Raw genomic sequence first — 20582 nt, forward strand, 5'->3', positions numbered from 1 at the left:
TTTTCTAGAGAGCTTGTTTCACTGAGAGGAGGGTGTTTTTCTGATGACAACACGAGCTCTGTTTTGCCAGTAGATCTGCATGTACACTAGAAGCGTTTTGCTCTGACAGTTTCCTGGATGAGTGAAGCGGTTCTGTTGTACAGAAAGCCTCGAACCTCCTTGTCTCACAGCATGCCATATTTTATTTTTCCAGGAACTTTTTAATGAGCATGTCTGCACAGCAGCTATCAGTTGCCCGGCTCTGATCTCACCTCTCCCTTTCTCAGTCAGAGGAGGCACTAGGAGTCTCCTATCTGTATCAAATCCGCATCATGAAGGCAAAATTCCAGTTGGTCATGGCAAGGAGTTTGCAGAGTGTGCCTGAAAACAGTCTTGTGACTTTAACTAGGACACTAGCTCCTGGGTTGCTGCTTAAAGCCCATGATAAAAAGCCGTTGGCCAGTGTTGATACATATTAATGAGGCTGGACCATGAGCTTTAGCTTCATTGCACACCGCTCCTTTATATTATTCTCTCTCCGTAAGGCCCAGTGGTGCAATAAATCCGCATTCTTTAGTCATCTGATCTGCACGACAAGTCTTTTCACATAAAGACCATTTTCCGTTGGCTCGTTAGAAGTCGTACTTCAAAACCTACTTGTTATAGGGAAAGAGGATGTAAAAATTAAAACTAGTTGCAAATCAGGCTTTCCGCGCTCTGCTCTATAAGGGTCAGTGTGTTCCTTTCAAAACAGAAATTGTGAACTTCGGGCATAGGAAACTGGGAAAAATGCCAGTACAGAATAGAATGAAGATTAATGCAGGCAGCTCCTAGGCAAGTTTTCCACATTTCCTTTACAGGATGTCAATAAGCTATGATTATTTATGAATTTATATAGGATATTATTATAAAGGCTGCCAAGAAAGACTCTCCTCCTTAACCTAAACTGTAGCAGTTCTTATGTTTCAGTATGAGGCTTCTCTTGCACAGAGCTGCTACTGTGCTGAGCGGTGTTCATGTAAAGAGAATACATTTCTGAAGGGATTATGCTGAAATTGCCCAACTTGTTTCCCTTTAGGCTTAGCTAGATTTAAATTTTGGCTTGTGGATGTGAAAAACACACACATTGATTTGCTGAATTGCTTCCTTTTCCCAGGAAACATTTTCAACTAAAGATGAAATTTTAACGCTCTTTTGCTCGCACCCCTAAATATAGGGGTGAGCTCCTAAGACCAGAGACAAACCTGCCACATTAGGATAAATATTAGCACCTCACACGTACCATGTCCCAGTTTTCTACAGTTGCTCCAGTTTTTCCATTGTAGCCAATTATGTTTGAAACTAGCGGTTTGTCCCAGTTTCACTAAAATAACACATTACATTTATGAAGTGCCTATTATCTCAAGTTCCTCCAGCTTTTTACAAATGACAAAAATATGTCTTAATACCTGTACAAGCTGGTGGGAGATGGAGGTAGCAATTGGAAACGGAATTACAAAGACAATAATACCAATAAGAAAAAACAAAGTATGGTACTTTGAATTGTTAGAATTAATGAATAAGTTTGAATCTACTTGCATTTTACAGTGTCTGAGATCAAATACTGAGTCAAAGTCTAGAAGAGCAGAAAATGTTAAGATTCTTTCTTTACATTTCTGTCAGAAATACCTTTGATTTCAGGACAAAAAATCCAATGAGTGTTGCCAGGATTCCCTGTGGATTTCTATTACGTCTCCTAGTAAAAATCCATTGTTCTAATGCTTTTTAACTATGGGATTTCTTCACTTTTGGTTGATTTTATCAGCTTAATAAGAAAGCTACTGTTCTGTCTTTATTTGGCAGACTGTGTCTGCCAAATGAAAGTTCCTCACAAATTAATTAAAGATTATTTCCTGCTTTGCCTGGCATTCCTCAGTAATAATGCCATTTTTTTCAGAATTCATGCATGACCTTCTCAGTGAAGCTCTGTTGAGAAAAAAAACCTCAAAAGCTTGTCATAAGTGTATCTTTGACTCAGTGCTATTCAGCACAACACAGTTCCATTTCTTATTTTCTTTATTCATTGGTGAGGCAGGATTATGCTTAATCCTCCCAACAGCCTCATATTTGTGATGTGCTGGCATCTTTTCTATGTATTGTGCTCTGTCAATTATTACAGAGGCTATTAGAGAGATGTGTATAGGACATTTCAAATTGTTGAGCTGGCAAATGTTTACTCCAAGTGGCTTTTGATTCCTAAGGAAATTCCAAGGGGATTTGAATTGGTCCTTTGCTGTTTGCCTTGCATGTTAATTTTCTGTCGTGGCTTTTTTGGCAGGGGTATACTAAATATTTATGTCAATGAAACTGTTAGATGACAAATGCCACCAAATGTAAATCAAAGTGTTTTGCAAAGCAATTTTAGTAAAGCACAAACGAACTTCACAAATAATCCACAGTGTAACCATTCTTTTATAGCTAAATAGGAATAGTGTTATCCCACTTCAGAGATACTAGCAATTGTAGGTGGCCTTAATGCAGCTATAAAAGTTGCATCTAATTCTTTTCAACTTGAAATTTGAAATATTGTTCAGCAGAAATGATACAGCAAGTTGCAGAAGGCCAACAAGGAGGAGGGTTCCCTTTTCAGTGGAAACAGCAGAAAGACCACTTGCTTCTCAGTGGGAAACTTCTCCCCACTTTGCCGAATTTCCCAAATCTCCAAGCAGGTTTTTAGGATGGAGGAAATTGTTGCTTCTCAGAATGAATCTGTTATTCTCTTCCCTCTTCCACCTCCAGGCCTGTGGAATAGAGTTAGAGTTCAGCAAATATTGTGCAGCTCTTTCCTGGGAATCTGTCAGATCCCCCTTCCTATAAAGGTTGGGTTGACGTTATACCCTGTGCAGAACAATCCCCATATTGTTCCTTGGTTCAGAAGTTCTGCATTGTTCTGTATCTACCCCTGGGTTCTGACACCTACCAAAACCCGGTTGAAGTGGACTTCCACTGAATGGGTTTTGGTTTGAAGAATGGGATGAAGAAGGATGGGAAGTGAGACAAACGAGTTAGCTACTAGACAGGGCACTGGCCTTACACACACTCAGGAGGCTGCATTTGCCTCTGAATGGTAACTCACCCTTTGGATAAGTTTTGGATAAGTCTCTGGCTTTTTGTCTATCGTGTCTTTTTAAAGGCATATACTCTTCCAAATAGGAATAACCTCTCAGCACACGTTTTCATGGCACGTTGTCAGTAGCACCTTGATTGCAGTTAAGGTCTCTAGTCACTATAGTGCTGCAAGTAATAGCCTGCTCAGTCTCCCTGCTGCTGGGAATTGTGGATGCATTGCCATCCCTGAAAATATTATCTCCCTTCTCCCTCTTTTTCCAGGACTGCTATGTGTCTGGGAAATGGCGTGGGGATGGAGAAGGGTTGCTTTTTGTAATCTTTTTCATTTTTTCTTACTTGCTTTGTAATATTTTCGTATTCTCTGTGGCAAAGGAGACATTATGTGGCAGGGACTGCCCCAGCCCCGCTGGATCATGTGCTTCTCTCTGTGAGCTTCTGCAGTCCAGCCACGCAAGCCACGTACGAGCACATGTGTTGGCTAATGTGTAACCAGCTTCTTTCTGCTGTTGTACTTTCTGAGGCTCAGCTCTTTTTTTTTTTTTTTTGCAGGACTTCAGTGCTTTCATTTTCTTTTTTACTTTGAAATATAGGGCTTCTTGGATAGTCGCATCCAGCCTACTGCTATCACAGGTACAGCAGCATTCAGTCTCTTCCCTAAACTTGCCAAGTTCTGTCTTAAAACTGGTTACAATTACTCCCACTGGAATGCTGTTCTAAAACCTGCATATCTCACACGTATTAGTTTGTCTGCGCTGGTGCAGCCAGGATAGCAGAGGGCCATACTGAAGATGCAGCATGTAACAGAAGGAAGTTTTTCTTCTGGGCTTATTTCCCCACTTTCCTGAAAGCCATAAAGTAAGCCAACAAAATATCCTGTAATTTTCCCAATGTGGCCATGTAAGATAAGGTGTGGATTTTTTTTCACATTCTTAGCTGACATACTGTATCATCAAAGCTTTGTAGAATAGACTGAGCCTTATCTGCAGGTAGCAATTGTACCATTTTGCAAGTGCATTGTTTCTGGAAGCTGCTTCAAGGTATGGGTCAAGTCTGAAGTCAGGATTTACTTCAGGTCAGTTGTGGGAAGGAAGGACAGAATTTAGGTCACTGGCCGGTGAAAGGAGAGAGAAATGTTTGAGTGTCTCAAGTTGCCTGCAAGGACTGAGAAATGCCACACAAGGAGCCCGGGGAAAGAACAGCAATTTTTTTCACTTGCAGGTAAAGTGGAGATGTTGTTTAGCCCCCAAATCCTTTCCCCATTGCTATGCTACTGGAACGGGCACATTGACCAAATGGAACTGGTAACAAGCTGTAACTGTGCCCTTCGCTTGCCTCAGCCGTAGGTTGCATCACTGTCATAACCTGATCCTCCTCAGTCATGTGCCTTTGTTCTTGGTAAAAAAAATACATCTGTTTTTTTAGACTGTCTTAAACCATCTGGCATGCCCCCCCACAGGAGGGGGATAGCACTTCAAGTAAGTTGCTAAATGAATTTAGTTACATGGTATTTCTTTATGTGAACAAAGGCTTAGTAGATGCTTAAGCTTAAAATTTTCTAGAAAACATTGACTGTGACCTTTGGTATGCATCTGATTTTTCTTGTTCCTTGAAGGAGCCTTTCAGAGCTCATTGCTTCAAGGAATGGGAAAGCAGGAAGCTGATCAACAAGTTTTCTTACATTGATTTGCTGCCTCTTTAGATGACAGCTGATTTCACTGAGAGACTTTCCTGCAGGAGCTCAAAAGCAGCTGCTAGCAATGACATTCCTGCTTAGGCAAATGTCAAAACAAGAGGATTTTCAAATTGTTGAACAAATTCGGGACATGTAAAACTAGCAAAATTCAAAGAATGTTGAAAATCTGCCTGAATCCCCCTTGTGTTAGGGAGGAGCTCCGTTTCTCATCCTGTTCCCCCTTACCTGTCTGAAAGCACTTTCCTTGCTTTTCACTATGTACCTGCTCTTTGCTCTCAGGTCATGAGGCACCCTTCGTGAGACATGATTACAAATATTTGCACTTGTTGTGCCAACATATATTGCATTGATTGCTAGGGACAGCTAAGCTTGTGTCTGAATTTGAGGAGGCTGCATCTTTAAAAGCACCCACAAGAATCAACCTTGGACACAGAACCACAGCACATGCTGGTACCACAAGATGCTTTCAATCCCCATAGGTGCTAGGGGTGCCCAAAATACACAGGGGAACTTGAGTAGTCTTTAAGGTGTGCAAAATAGCTGTGAAGTTCCAAAATTCCTCCCCCATGCACCTGGTACCTCAGCCAGCCATGGCCAAATATTTTGGAAAATGCAAAGCACCGATTTTCTTGTAGGAGAATGAAACTAAGTCATAGAGTCCTTGTGTATGTCGGGAGACAATTGGGACTGTGAGACCCTGATGTGATAGGAATCTGTATGCATACCTCGTGTTACCTGGGTGAACACCCCCATTGGCTTCAAAGGCTGAATCTATGTAAAGTTAAACATGCGCTTCAGTGTCTCCAGGACTTAATGTAACTTTGGTTGTTTTAACAGTAAATTTAGAAAGACTAATCATGCTGTCTATACAGCAGATGAGATAAACTACACATCGACTTGTTTCAGTCAGGATGAAAAGAACTTCAGGCAAACCTGGGCTTCCCCCCGCCCCAGCACTGACTACTTGTGTTTAATTGGCTAACTCCCTTTGGTTCGATCCCTCTGTGAACTCAGGTCAGTAATGTGATTAATTAATATTACTTAGAAGGGTGGAATGTGCTGTGTGTTATGTGCTACTGCTACTGGTGGTATCAGACATAGACCTATTCCGAACAGATTCCTGACAAACCATTGCCTTTTATTTAAACAGATAAATTGGTCGCCTGTCTCTGTGTCTCTGCCTATCCATCTAACCACTCTGATGCTCTCCACAGTGTTTCTGCATGCTTCCAAAATATTTTAAAAGGTGAGATTTTAATACACTTTCTCGACACTGGTCAGGACATTCCCACCCCCCAAGGAATTAAAGTAATGGTGGTGGTTATTTTTCAATTCACATCTCATTCATCTAGAATAGTTGGAATACGTGATTTTCTGTAAAATGCCATACATACTTTAATATGCACTTACAGGGTGATTCAACATTAAGTATTCACAAGGTGGTAAAGGAGCAATGATGCAATTGAGAACAGTATTGGGCTGTTACAGTAATTTATCCTGGGTATTTGGAATGCTGGAATATACTGGTTATCTGGATGTATGGCTTCTATTCTGGACTGATGCAAAATTAATTACAATTCCTGATGTTGTATGTGCAGCTGTTTTCCCTTGAAAAAAAGAGAATCCCATTGGGGCAAAAACTTAAAAAGAACACTGAAAGATCAGGGAATTGGCACTTGTGTTTGCAAGAATCTGAATAACTTCACAAGTAGAACAAGAATCAAAATCTTTAATGGTCCCATTGCAAAAAACAGTAACTCCAAGAGGAAATCATTAGACATGACCTTCTTGCAAACAGGAATTAATAAAATGTAATCTTAGGCTACAACACATTTTAATTAACTTAATGCCTCTTTCTGATAGATGCTAGTTTCTATAAATATTATCTGCATATACAGTTCTGCTAAGGAAATTGGTATAATCTTGAATTCCAGTCATGTTTCTCCTGGGCAATTTTACTGCTATTTTTTATTTTTCCTTCCCAACAGAATGCAGTCTCCACACTGACCCCTGGTTATCAGATTATATTTTAGCCAAACTAGTTACTATGCCTGGCTAATGAGGAAAAATGACATTTAACTTCAAAGTTGGCTATTTAATAAAAAGAATGTAACATTATTTTGTATCCTTCTCTGTCCATGAGGCTGCCATAAACCATTGACAGCTTTATTTTTTGTTGGTACATTGGCACTGATGCATATAATATAAACTGTACCCTCTCTTGTGTCCCAAGATGCAGTAGAATCCATGTCTGAGGAAAGTAAGAGCTACTGTAGAGACAGCCACCATTTACAGGTGTGGGAGAGATGAACTAATGGGCAGAAAGGTGTGAGATGTTAAAAGCCAAGGTTTTGCCCTTCCTGACTTCTCATTTGTTGTGCACAACAAGATGTAGAAATAAAGTGTTTGGGCAACAGTTAGTTAATATGGGAAGAAGGACTGCTTAATTCCCCAATGTTTATTGTGCCTGATGTTTCTCTCTTCATACTAAAACCTGGTCTTAAAATGTCTTGGACTTCCTCTAGAATTAGTGGAACTATTCTTCACCATCACTAGTGTTATATCAGTTTTTATCATTAGTGATAATGCAACTATCGTAAGGTACAAAGAATGAAAAAAAATTAAGAGTTTGAGAAAATTACCATTTTGGAAATCTCATTTTTTCAAACAGACACTTAACTAGTTAAAAGGACATACAGCATCTTTAACAGATGCAATGGTATTGCAACAATGGGCAAGAGAATCACATCATCAAGCAGATAGCACATGGAAACATGAGATCATCTTGTTTGCCACTTCTGCTGATAGAAGTCAGTTGTACATCATACACTTTCAGAAATCTGTATTTCAGAAAGCTGATCTTCCAAGGAGAAACATGGCCATGCAAGGAACAACAGTTGACTTCAATAGGGTGCCAAGATGGTAGAGATGGGCTGAGAGAGCTCAACTCTCCTGGTGTTCCAGCACTCTCTTCTTGATGTTAGTGACAGTGACAAAAGTGCTTGTACTCATAGGATATAGAGAAGAGATTTGGACTATGTCAGTAAGACAGCTATCATTTTTTAGAAATGAAGAAAAGCTGTTTCCAATGGGAGCGCTATTGCTACTTAATCTTGTTCGTTTATTCTCTGAGAAGTTCTTTGAGATATGATACAGAATTGCCCCATATGGGGAAAATAAGGGTGAAATGGGCTGAAAATAAGAGAAGAGACAAACTTACATGACTTTTCCTTTCTCTCTGCACTTCAGAGCAGATTCAGTGGGAAGGAAGCACGCTTAGCCTTTCAACTGGATAGGACGTTAACAGGGAGCTTTCCTAGCTGGTGAAGTAATACACCCTTCAAATGCACATGCTGATGAGCTTTAGTGGCTTTTTTGAACCAGTAATCTACACTACTTCATTCATTGTAAATGGTATAATGTTTTGCATTTAGAGAGTGCATTTCAGCCAGAGCTTTACAAATACTCATTAAGCCCTGAAACACTGCTCTGGAATAGATGAATAAATTATAGCGGAAAGTAATCATTAGAAACTGTGTTGTTTTGTCGAATAGTGTACCGTTTTCATGTAACCAAGGATGTAAGTGCAGCAAGTCCTTGACACCTATTTTCACTTTCCTATATGAATATTCATTTGGCTTAAGTTAACATTTCATCCCCACATCTTATCAGAATTAAAATTCATCCTCCTCTAATGGAAACTGTGCTGTTTCACTGCTACAGACAATGGTTGGCATCAAATAAAATTGTTCTTTGTTCCAAAACTATGGTTAGAATTCAGTGGTTAATCAGATGCTGATAGCAAACACTCACGGTTTCCTTTACATCCATGTGACAATACAAAAGACAATGGATATGTGGCTAGCGTAAGATTCACTCTCAACATTCCAGGCACATTGGGCTTTGTCAATATACAGCTTGTCATTCATTATATGTTGCCTTAGTCTGAGTTGTATTTCTTTCCCCTACTGCAAAATGGTTGTGTACTGAATTCTATTATAGACATATCTTAAATACATATATCTTGCATATATCTATGTATCTTACACTTGGCTAGTGCTACATTTTGTTCTGAAAATCCCTCTAGAATATTAAAACCAAAAGAAAGGATGCTTCCAGGGACATATGGTGGGTTATTAAATGGTTTCTTCTAAAAATCCAGCCTGAATCTGATCCACTTTGCTAATGTCCAGATGTTTCTCATTACATTAGCATCAGCTTCAATGAAAGAAGTTTAGTCAGGGTGCTCATATTAAGAAAAAAAAAATAGCCATAATGGTATCATTTTTGCTAATTTTCTCAGTGAAGCTAATATTTGAAGGGCTGGAGTTGTAGGTGCACTTAATCCTGTCATCGGGTCTTATTACATCAGAACTTAGATGTTCACAGAGCCAAGGGTAAAAGCCTGCAATATCCTAACTCATCTTGTAACTGCTTTACGAACTGTATGTACAATGCCTGTTTATCTTCATCTTGATTCACAAGCAACAAAATAATCTTAGAAAAGTAAATATTCTCAAAACAGCTACAACTGAAAATTGCAAAGCTGATTTCCCATGTACCAAACTAATTCTTCTCCAGAATTTATATGACAGTATCATCAATACCATCAGCTGTTTTTTCAGCACTCCAGAAGGATGTAATGCTGATAAAATGTGGATTTTTAAACGTGATTTTATCTGATTTGCTTTAGCAGCAACAACCCCAAAAGCAGGGTTAATTGGAATAATGACCTTCAGTTGAAGCATTTCTTGGGAAATTCACCAGAAATTGGAGAGAATGGCCTGAAGTGAAAATGCTAGTTTATTATCAATCTCTGGAAATGCCTCAGGCCACCACTGCTACTACTACAGCAAAGCTGCACCCTCCACTCAGGAATTAGCACATTCCCTACAGATTTGCATATAATGGAAGTAGTTGTGATGGTTTCTCAAAAAAGTCTTTGTTTTCACCATGCGTTTGCCAAACCTGAGCCAGAAATGTGTCATCTAAGGAGTCATTTATGTATTTAAAAATGTGTACTGCTTTTACACTGTTGCCATGGGACAGCTATAGCAGGAAATGAGCAAAACACCCACATAATTATTGTTGACAGAATACAGTTCCAATTTTATCAAGTGTAACCCCTATGTGATATGTTGTTAAGGCAGCTATCAACATCTCAGTGAATGAAATACTGATTCGAGAAGTATGCAGTGCGCAAAAGAAATGTACAATTGTTATGCTTGAAAATCAGAACATGTGAAAGACATCTCCTTGACTGAGATAATGTGGGAGTAATTATTGCTAAGTCTCCGAAGAACAGAGTTGTTTTTTATTAAATTTTCACGTTATGATTGACATTGAAACTGAATGAATCAATATATAAAGCCAGTTTACAGTGATCTAATAAGGTATTGAGAAAGATGATACTTTACAAAACAGTCTGTGGAAAAACTATACAGTGCTGAGAAAAAATCATAAATCTACCATTTTGCAAACTGCCTTGCTTTTTTTCTTTTTTTGTATTTAAACTGCTTAGCTACTATTTAAATTAGACTTCAGAGGACTGTAATTAAGAAGTGGGATATAATTCATCATTTGTAGACATCACATCCATTAGGTATCTAAATAATAAAAGTTATTTATAACAGTGTTTTATAACAACCTTAGAGAGTTTTAACCATTAATCAATAACAATGGAGAGATGTCAGTGTATAAAACTGAATCAGGTATATCAATACTCCGGTTTGATAAATATCAGGATATAACTTGCTGAAATACATAATTCTCTCTCCTTAGTTGCACGGTTACTTACTTCACTGATTAAAAGGAAATCTGTTTCAGGTGGGTTTTATTGTGAATAGTAACAAATTTGTAGATATTTAAAAGATATATGGAATAGTTCTCCCTCAAGAAAGGAAGTCTCAGATAAGAAAGAAGAAATTTTTGAAAGGTAATACTGCAGTAAATGAAGATTTCTTTTCTTTTAATTTATATAAAATAATGAAGTTTACTAGACATCTTTTTTGTATGAATTGAGTCTGTACTGTTTATCTATTTCAACATGCATATTTCAAAAAGCAGGAATGAAAAGGTGTGACACACGTGTAAGTGCATTAAATTACTGAATAATGTTTTGCACCCTGCTGACCTTTTTAGTGGTAAAGTAAGCTGAGGCACCGAGTCTATTTTGGTCTATTCTGCAGAAGTCCACCTACACAGGCTCTAGAGGAATGTAGAATATATAAGCGTTAAAAAAAGCATCTTTTCTTCAATACCTTGACTCAGTCCACTCAGATTCAAGAGCTCTTCTCAAGAACTTGCAGAAGGCTCTTCTTTTTGTATCTGTGTTTTAAAAGTTACCTATGCTATTTTGAATTATTAGAAATTGCTCACCAGGTTTATGCAAGTGAGCTGGGTCGCAAGCATCAGAGTGTGGCCTTACTGCTTCGGGATCTGAACAGACGTCTTTAGACAGCAGAGGACCGCACTGGGGGAAACGTCCTCTCTCAAACCCTTGCTAACCTCTGAAGCTGCTCCTGGGACTCCCTAGGCATCTGCACCCTGGCAGTCCCAGCAGAGCAGCCTGAGGTGGCGAGCTCCATTACAGGAGGTTGTGTGTGCACGCAGCGAGCCAGGGAGGCTCAGCTGTAATTCTCATCCCCATGGCCGGCTCCCATGCTGGGTGCCATGGCCCTGTGAACCCATCTGCACCCCTGGGATTTGGGGATTGCAGGTGGAGGACGGTGCAGCCAGGCAATGATGCCAGCCTCCGTCCTGGGTGAAGCCTTTGGGCGGTGCTGCCCTGAAGACCAATTTGTAACCCAAAAGTAATAGCCACGCATCTGCATCCCATCTATCTTTTTGAGGAATAAGCGTAATTATTCAGCCCCGTTACATATGAGATTGAACTGACTTGCAAACTGAGAGGCATTGATCATGCTGATGGTTTATTGCAGGAAGGGAAGATTACCAAGAGAACAAGACAATAAAAAGGGAACAGTGGAAATTAATTTCACAGCCCGCAAGAGTCCTATGGCTGAACCTGTATCAGAAATTAAGGCAGAACTGGGATAGTGACAATTTTGCCTATCCCGGATTTGCAACTTACAGATTTATTTTTTTCTTTTTCCAGGAAAGAGATGATATTTTCTTTCTAGTTTTGTTGTGTGTGATTACTTATTTATTTTCCTCCTTAAGCCAGGCAAAAGAAAGTTTTATTTCTATCTCACCCTGTCTTGGGCTAGGGGGACATATAATCAGGTGAGGATTTGCAGGAGGATATTTATGGAACCCTGCAATATTTGGGGATGGGGGAAAAGATGAGAGATACCGCTCAGATTTTTTTTTGTGTCGTTTTTGTTTAAAGTATGCTTTTCTGTTACTATAGCTACTGGCTGTGTCATGCTCACATACAGCTGCTTTATCACATTGTCTTTAGAAACTGACTGACTGCTGTTGCAAACCATTGAAGCCAGGAGTGGAGGGGATACAGACGTGTAGGAGACTGGAAAACCACAGAAGGTTCCGAGTCCAGCATAGGAAGAGGCAAAAACAGATGTGGAGGATTGGCAAGAAGGCACACTTGCTAGGATTGTAACAGAAAGCATAAAGAAACAGGAAAGGAGGATATTGGAGAACCTGCGATGAGGTATGTACAATTCATGTTACCATAAAAATCAAGGAGCCTGGTCAACCCTCAGTTATCTCCTTCTGGGGACAAGCAGATAACCATAATCTGAGACTCTCCTGCTAAGGAGTCTTTGAAAAAGGAAATGGGAGACCACAGTGGGAGGAGAGTGCTCTGCCTGGCAAAAGTTTATTTAGGAAGAGGGCCGAGACCTCAGTGAATTATAAGCCTGCTGAGAAAATATCTCTGGAAGGACAGGGCAGAAGATGCTAAAATGCAATCTTGTCTGGAGTTTTGTGTGGGGATTGTTATTAAGGGGACTCCAGGGTGAAGTTTTGGGTCTTGCAAAGCAAATGAGGAGCAAACTTCAGGAGAAGCCTGGATAGTGAATTCTCAGGGGTCTTTAATTTCTTTAGAAAAAATGTCTTAGTGAAGATTACTGGGAATATGTGACATTCTGCTTGTCCTGAGTGCAGTATGTAGTTGCAAAAAAAGGCAAATATGGTAATGGCAGTTGCCAGAGGTGCTGGAAAAGGGTAATTCCAGTCATGGGCTACTACACAGGATAGTGGACTCAAAGCTGGGGAAAAAAGCTTTGATGGGAATACAGAAGTGAGGCATCTCATGTTGGGGAAAGGAGTAAAGTGCATAATCATTGAGGAAACCTCAGAGAATCCAACAGTTTGTTTTAAAATTTTAACACTTTTAGCCTTAAAGGTCAGAGATGTCCATCTTTCCATTTGTCCCATTTCTTACAAAAGGATCTCCTTTTCATACTCAGGTGCCCATGGCTATGGGAAGACAGTGAGCCTATTTGTGTTCATAAACATGGAACTGACTTCAAGTGTCTGCTTTAAAACAAACCAAATGTTGATAGTCACAGGTACATGAATTTTAAAGAACTAAGGGTCTCTCAGTGCTCAGGCCTACAGTGCCCTTTGCCAAAAAAGTAAGAAAAAGATCCTCAACTGTTCATTATAAAAATCTTAGTTAAATTTCTGGAAATCATCCTGTAACTGACTTTGGCTTGTGTATTTCTCCCTTCTACAAGTAACTTGAACACTGTGCAGCCATTTAACTATTGCCACTTCTGTTTAGAATGATAAGACATATGTAATGACAAAATTATGATTATTTGTTATTTAGTTTAATTATGGATTACCAAATATATCTTAGTACAAGGATTCTAGGTGTTAGGTATGTAAATTATTGGGACTTTGTGAAATGCAAAGGAGAGAAAACGAAGAGAAGCAGCGATAGGACTGTGTTAAGTATAGTAATCATAAAAGCTTGTGTGACAGAAATTTGTAAATTGACATAGTCATTAGAAAATTTATTCATTAATTTTTGATTTTGCATGCATTTTTGTGCATTTGAGGGGACAAGCTTAACTTGATTCCTGAAATATAAATCTTTTGGGCAATAGGATATTCAGGTGACAGAGGTCATTGGACATACTTAGATATTGGCATCTAAATGGTAAATCAGTAGGGTGGCTTGAAAAATGAAGGAGATTTGTAAGGAAAATAGAATTGTTTTGAAGATATCTTCTGGAGTCCACAAAAGGTACTTTCAGCATGAACACACTTTTAAATACTGACAGTGTTTTGGAAAAGAAAACCTTTTAACTAAAGATAATTACCATTTTTCTTACTCCTAGGAGAGTTCAGCATGTTTTGGAAGAAGAAGTTTGAATTTGTTATGCAGCACGAGTGTTGCCTTCTCAATGTCATTTTCCCATCTGTCTTGCTCAGCAGTGTTACAGTCTCGGCTGATCCATGTGTGCAGTCATCAGTCAGATCATACTGTGTAGTGATACAGTGAGGCTGAAAATTATTCTTGTACAATGTCTGCCATGCTCCATATCTTCCTCAAAGGAACTGTGGATACAATTTGAACTTGTTTATATTCTTTCCAGTGGCCAGGAAAATGAATAATTCCTTTTTCCATATTTGGAATTCCCTTAACAATAGATTTACCATTATTTAATCTTTCTTACTTTATGAGCTATATTTATCTTCTGGTACTCATAGAATTCTATTGCCTGACACTGTCCCATGGAAATTTAAGGGAACCTCTCGATCTAGTGCAAGGGAAACAGGCTCTAAAAATCTTTGTCTAAAATTTGCCATCACTTCCCCACAGCATGAATTGCACTGTGCACAAAATTCAAAAGATATTTCATTTAACGTCAATGCTTATAAAAAGAAAACACACAATCTTGGTGACAATACCTTTCCTGTTCCATTCAAGATTTATTTGGCATTGCAAGCAATATATATTAATCCTGTCCTGGAAAGTACTTAGGCTGGAAATGGGTAATATCTTGCAGATGGTTTGCCTAACTTTTGTATGTATCTTGTGACTCTTGCCACCCTTCCTTGTGTCTAGCTCTCCTGACTTCTGTGGATTGTGTGGTTCAACTGAAAACATTCCAGATCAGGAATGAGCATGTGCTCTATATTTAGTCATGTCATCAGTAGTACCATTGTGCAAGTTGCTTATCTTTCTTAACTACATCAGGGATTGTCCTTCCTCTTCTTGTAAATAACAGAGATCTTTAAGTTCAAATGGTTGCCATGTATTCTTCCTGTGAGCTAGATAGATAGCCACTCAGTAATGGTGCTCTTTAGCAGATATCAGGTGATGACAATTTTTGATGTCCACCTATTTCTAAAAATCTTAACATTTTGAATCAGCTTCTGTTTTCATAGAAACCTAGGCTAAAAGGGATCTTGTGAGATCATCTGTTCATAACTCCTGATCTTAGACAAAATAAGTATACTTAGAATCTCCCTGACAGAAGTTTTGTCTGGACCAGCCTTTAGAAATTGGTGATGAAGGGAATACCATGACATTCCTACTTAGTCTGTTTTACTGTTAATTACATTTGGGAAATTTTCTATGTAGTATCCATCTTTAAATTTATCTTGGCATAAATCAAGCTGATTTCTACTCACCCTGAAATAGATGAACATGGAATAAAATTGATTGGTATGTGTTAAAAACCAACAACTATATTTTCATTTTGAAAGAATACAATAATGATCTTTTTGTTATCTTGTTTGCTTTCCCTACCCAGTAAGGTAATATTTGGTCTTTCTTGGACTTGAATATTTTTAATTTGTCCTCTTCCTGTTGTAAACAATTTTTGGACCTCAGACTTAAAAAACCAAAACTCTCCGCTTGTTTGATCTATTTCTTTACAGGGTTTCTTTAACCTACAGCATGACACTGGCTCTAGCTGTGCATGGCCATTTTTTGTTTTTCAGGTTATTGAAGAGTCCTGTTGATGTCACTAATATTTTTATTCTGCACTGAGAAACTGACATTAGGTAATCAATTACATATATTCTCTTTTTTTCTTTATAATCCTTTTGAATTATAGGACACCCAGAAGTGTCCTAAGTCTCTGAAGTCTACCATTTTTGTGTGTTCAAAGTTGCAGCGATTAGAGACCTCGGCATGTCTCTTTGAGTTACCCAGGGACACTGGAATCTATTAGTCTTATTGTGCTATTTTTGGAATCATTAATACTGTTCTCAAGGTGGCTTTTTCCCATGCTGTTTGAGAGTTCAACAGTGAAAGTTGTTTTCCCTAATTTGAACAAATACCGTACCTATTCCTTAGTGAAGTTCCTCCATCATCTGAAAAACTGTTGCAGTTTTGGAGAAATGGCATGAGAAATTTTCCTGGAATGCGGATTTGCCTGATTTCTCCAAGATGTCTTTCATATTTCCCCTATTGTCTGATTAACATATTCTTCTACCTCTAAGAATCAGTGTTTTGATTTCTGGTGTCTTAAGCACTTGCCACTGCTAGACGGAAATCTCACTGCACAATCTTGAAGAACAATTCCGTTGCACAACCTATATCTGAGTAATCAGAAAAAGAATTGGGCACACTGCTCCGAAATTGTCTTGCAAATTAATCTGTCTCACCATTAAACCTTTTGTGATTTTAATTCTCAGCTGTTCTGAGCAGACCTGGTAAATCATGCTAAAAGAGGTTACACATTTTGCATTACGACTTATGAGCTTTCTTAACTACAATTTAATAATTCAGATTCATTGCTTCTCAAACACTCTGCCTCTGTCTGGCCTTGCACCTTTTATAGGTTGTGCTTGTCCTTTAAAAAAATGTACAGGCCATGATGAAAAAGTCATAACTAGCAGGCTTTTCTATGCATTATATCTCACTTCAGTTAAGTTTCCTGAAACAGCAGCAGCTTTTGACCTTTAAGACCATCAAATTCAATTATATTCAATTCTCAGAAAAAATAGGAAATACATCATTAGAGTACACAGCAGCCTGAAATCCAGCTGTGATTCTGTAACCTCCTAGACACTGGATCTAATTGTGACTGATGGAAATTATAAATTTTTTTTGGTTGGAGATTATTATATAGTATCTCCAGTATTATTTGCAGATTCCTACTCCATGTTTTGTTGAAAAGTTACAGCACACGAAGGGTTGAAAAAGTGCAGGGCAACATGCAGACCTCAATGGGGCAGGGGGTGGTGGTGCATGTAATAAAAGTGGAAAAAAAAGGAAATGAGAAGATTTGGATGTTGGCACTGACAGGGTGAAGCTGGGCTGTAAGGGCAAGGGCTGAAAAGAAAGGGAAGGCATGAGGTAGAAAAGATGTTCATGTTCAGTTGTTTGATTTTATTCTGGAAATAGCAAAGTGTAGATACAGATTTTGGCATACTTTAAAATGTATCACTGTTCTCCCAAGGCAGAAGAAACTTAAAGTCATCCAAAAAACTGCTCCCAGGGGATGCAGATAGAGCAAGTAACACTAGTAATGCATTCATATAAAGCTGCCAAATGTGGGTTCAAACTTGCAGCATTCAGGGACCTCAGTATGTCTCCTTGCATTACTCAGTTATCAACAAAGGGAGGCTTGAATCTCTTAGCTTTTATTAGACTCTTAATCTTATTGAATACCATATTTTACTCCCTTTAGCTGAGTTCCTGGTATTATGGCCTGAAACTCCTAGTTTAACCCCAAATATCTTCTTCTAGATAGTGCCTCAAGAGAGCAAGGAATGATATGGAATAGAAAATAAAAGTGGCTGAGATCAGCCAGGGAGGACTGGTACCAGAGCTTGGGCACCAGCTGTATGCAGAAAAAAAAGTAAATCAGAAGAACCTGGTAATCTTATTAATGAATGATGCCTGGAGGCATTCTTCCTCCAGGGCTCTAAATCACAAACTACCTCCTGATGAGCCCAACGCAAGTGAGCTTGTGAACTTTAATGAATTTAGAGTAAGTTTTCCTCTTGATCTTAATTTTAGAATAGAGCTCTGCAAGTTACTGTAATAAAACATGTTTTTTCAATAATGCATTTATCTGAAATTAACAGGTGCCACAGGCACCATGATGCATCAACTCAAGATTTGGTCATGTGACAAGGGTGATAAATTGAAACAGCGAGCTTCTAACTTGATGTAATGAAAGCATTTTCACCACAAGAGCATGGAAATGAGTTGATAAAAGAGGCTGTGGGATTTCCATCCTTGGAAGTTTTCAGATCCTACCTGGACAAAGGCCTGAGCCACCTGGTCTAAATTCAACGCTGACCCTGCAGGAGCTTGCACTAGATGACCACTGTCTCTTTCATTGCAAGAACTGAGGAGAATCAATGAAATAGGAGCTGGGTTCAAAACAAACAAAAGGAGGTGATTCTTCATACATAGTTCAGTTAAGATGAGCATTAGGCACGCTTTGCTACTGGCTGTTTTGGATGATAGAAGTTATGTGGGCTCTAGCCTAGACAGGTTAATGGAAGAGATCCATTAGGAGTTACATATGGACACAACATCTTGCTCAAGAGCCTTCTGAGCTCACAGCTTCTGAAGGCAAGCACTAGATGTAGATACTAGAGTTAGGGGAAGAAGCTGGGGAGTTGCATATGATTGGCTCTTGCAATCTTTCGAGGGACCTGCTCTTGTTGAGATCTGACAGAATACTAGGCTAAACAGACATTTAGTTTGACCCAGTACAGATGCTTTTAGGACCTGAAATCCACAGCAATAATGTTTATTCAATTAAGTTATTACTCACTGTAAGTGGAAAAGCCTATCTTGTCACAGCAGTCTAGTGGCTAAAGCACGGTGGAGGTGCAAGCTAACTTCAATGAGTTCATGCAGCTACCAGCATGAAAGACTTGCTTCATACCATCAAGGTAAATTAATCTCTCCAGAGCAAGAGTTTGTCTTATCTCTGTGCAGACACAGATCTAAACATGCAATGACACTAAGCAACTTGTATTTGACTTACTTTGTAATTGCATGAGAACTGACCTTATTGTGGGTTCTGTGATAACTTACACCTAATCACATTACCAGAATGACTCAAAATTGTTAGGGTTTCAAAGAAAAGCAGCACAGAAATTTTCATTTTACAAGTTTTAATCAAAATTCTGACTTAGGATAAAAGGGTAGAAGACACTCTCTCCTGCTTTTTAATTGTGCATAAACTAAAATTCTGTGAGTTGTTGGAAGATCACAATATTGATGAATTTTTGATGGTATCATGTCAGGGAAATTGAAGTTAGCAATAACTCTGCAGGTATAAGACTCTGCTAGACGTTCACAACCCCCCCACCAAACTCTTGATTTCAAGCCCATGCTTTCTCATGTGCAACTGAAATCAAACCACTTTCCAACATTTAGCCTGTAATGTGTCCCACAGTAATGACCATTCTTGGTCTTGTATCGTGTCATTTTCTCCAGCAGTGGCCAAAAAGGGAGCCTACACAATGCTATCCTGATGCACCATACCTGCATGTTGTCTGAAACTCCTATGAAATAGAGCAAAGTCCTCTCTCTTCCCATTGCTGCTGCTTTTCTTGCCTCTTATTTTCTTCTGATGATGCCTTTTGGTTATTTAGAGGAAGAACAAGCAAGCACACATATATCATTTTCCCTGTACTGCAGCACTTGCCCCTCTTACACCCACCCTATTGCATGGGTTCTCCTTCTCCCCCACAGCCATGCCCTCAGTTGTTCTCTGTTTTCATTTACTCACCTGCTCCCAGTCAAGCCCATCTGCCTTTGCAGCCTGTCTTTCCCCTATTTAACACTATCCTTCTATGCTGAGCTAGCAAACATACCATTTCCTGGCTTTTTGATCCTTTGCTCTCCCCAGTATCAGAACAGCAGAAACCCCACAGAGCTGTGCTTGGCTCTACTACCACTGCTGCCCTCATGGAGAGAGGCAAGTGCAGATTTCCCCACCGTGACCACCACCTTGGCTTTCTCAGTCCCCCTCTTCTGCTGCACTTATCATCCCTGTTGAGCCGATGCTGGGAGGCACAGGCTGGGACTCCTCACCTGGGACCCACTATCGCTGTGCTGGCTGGCGCAGAGGACCAGAGAAAGAAGCATAAGGGCCCTGCTGTGTGGCAGCCCAGCCACAGCACCCCTTTGCCTGTCCCACCCGCTCTGTCCCCAAACCACATTCTCAAGCAACTGCAGCTTTGCCTGGAGCACTTAACTCTATCCTTAGCTGTAGCTTCCCCGTGCACCAGCACCGGCAGAGAACTTAAGTGTCACAGGTCTGAGCTGGGAGGGAGTAATGCGTAACTTAAATTCACCTAGCAGGCTCCCTCACGTTACCACTCCCTCCTTTTCTAGGTCATTGGTGAATATACGGATTGGCACAGGTCCCTTGCAATACTGGCGACAGCTCTACTTTGCCAACTGCCTGTTATTGACTCTCTCCTATCTTTTAACCTTGCAGCGATCGTCCCTCGTACCCGAGGTTCAAAGTCCCCACGGCCTTTCTCTCCTCACCTTCCACCATCGGTGAGAGTGTATCCCGGGCCACGGTGGAAGTCAAGTGCCGTCGCACCTGTACTTATCCTCCCTTTTGACACGTTCTGGACGGTAGCTAGGACGCCGAGACTGGAGCAGATTCATCCGGCCTCTTCACGGAGCGCCTTTAAGGATGTGCACCCTCCCCGTCAGGCCGCGGAGCCGCTCTTGCCCGCGCGGTACGCTGCCGGCTTCCGAGGCCCCGTCCCCCTCGGTGCCCTGCGCCTCGGGGATGGCCCCGGGGGGCTGCCGCGCCGCCCCGCGCCTCCCCAGGGCGGACGGCTCCGCCGGGGCGTGAGGGGACGAGGCCACCAGCCCACGCGGGACTTGGGGGTGAGGGGGCGGGCGTGGGGCAGCGGCGGACAA

The 20582-nt window shown here is 40.1% G+C and overlaps 1 long non-coding RNA gene across 2 annotated transcripts; it reads right to left on the reverse strand.

Annotated features, from left to right (window-relative positions):
- Positions 1–2362: 2362 nt before the first annotated feature.
- LOC128152508 (uncharacterized) lies at positions 2363–20436 on the reverse strand. Of its 2 annotated transcripts, none has more exons than XR_008238678.1 (3): positions 19182–20436; positions 14035–14272; positions 2363–2759 (listed from the first exon to the last, which is right to left on the reverse strand). It is a non-coding gene; the product is annotated as an uncharacterized LOC128152508 (long non-coding RNA). The 2 variants fall into 2 exon arrangements; XR_008238677.1 differs by lacking the exon at positions 2363–2759 and having other exon boundaries at positions 13425–14272; positions 19182–19276; positions 20196–20436.
- Between the last annotated feature and the right edge of the window lie 146 nt (positions 20437–20582).

The sequence above is a fragment of the Harpia harpyja genome, chromosome 16 (assembly GCF_026419915.1).
Source record: "Harpia harpyja isolate bHarHar1 chromosome 16, bHarHar1 primary haplotype, whole genome shotgun sequence".
Taxonomy (NCBI): domain Eukaryota; kingdom Metazoa; phylum Chordata; class Aves; order Accipitriformes; family Accipitridae; genus Harpia; species Harpia harpyja.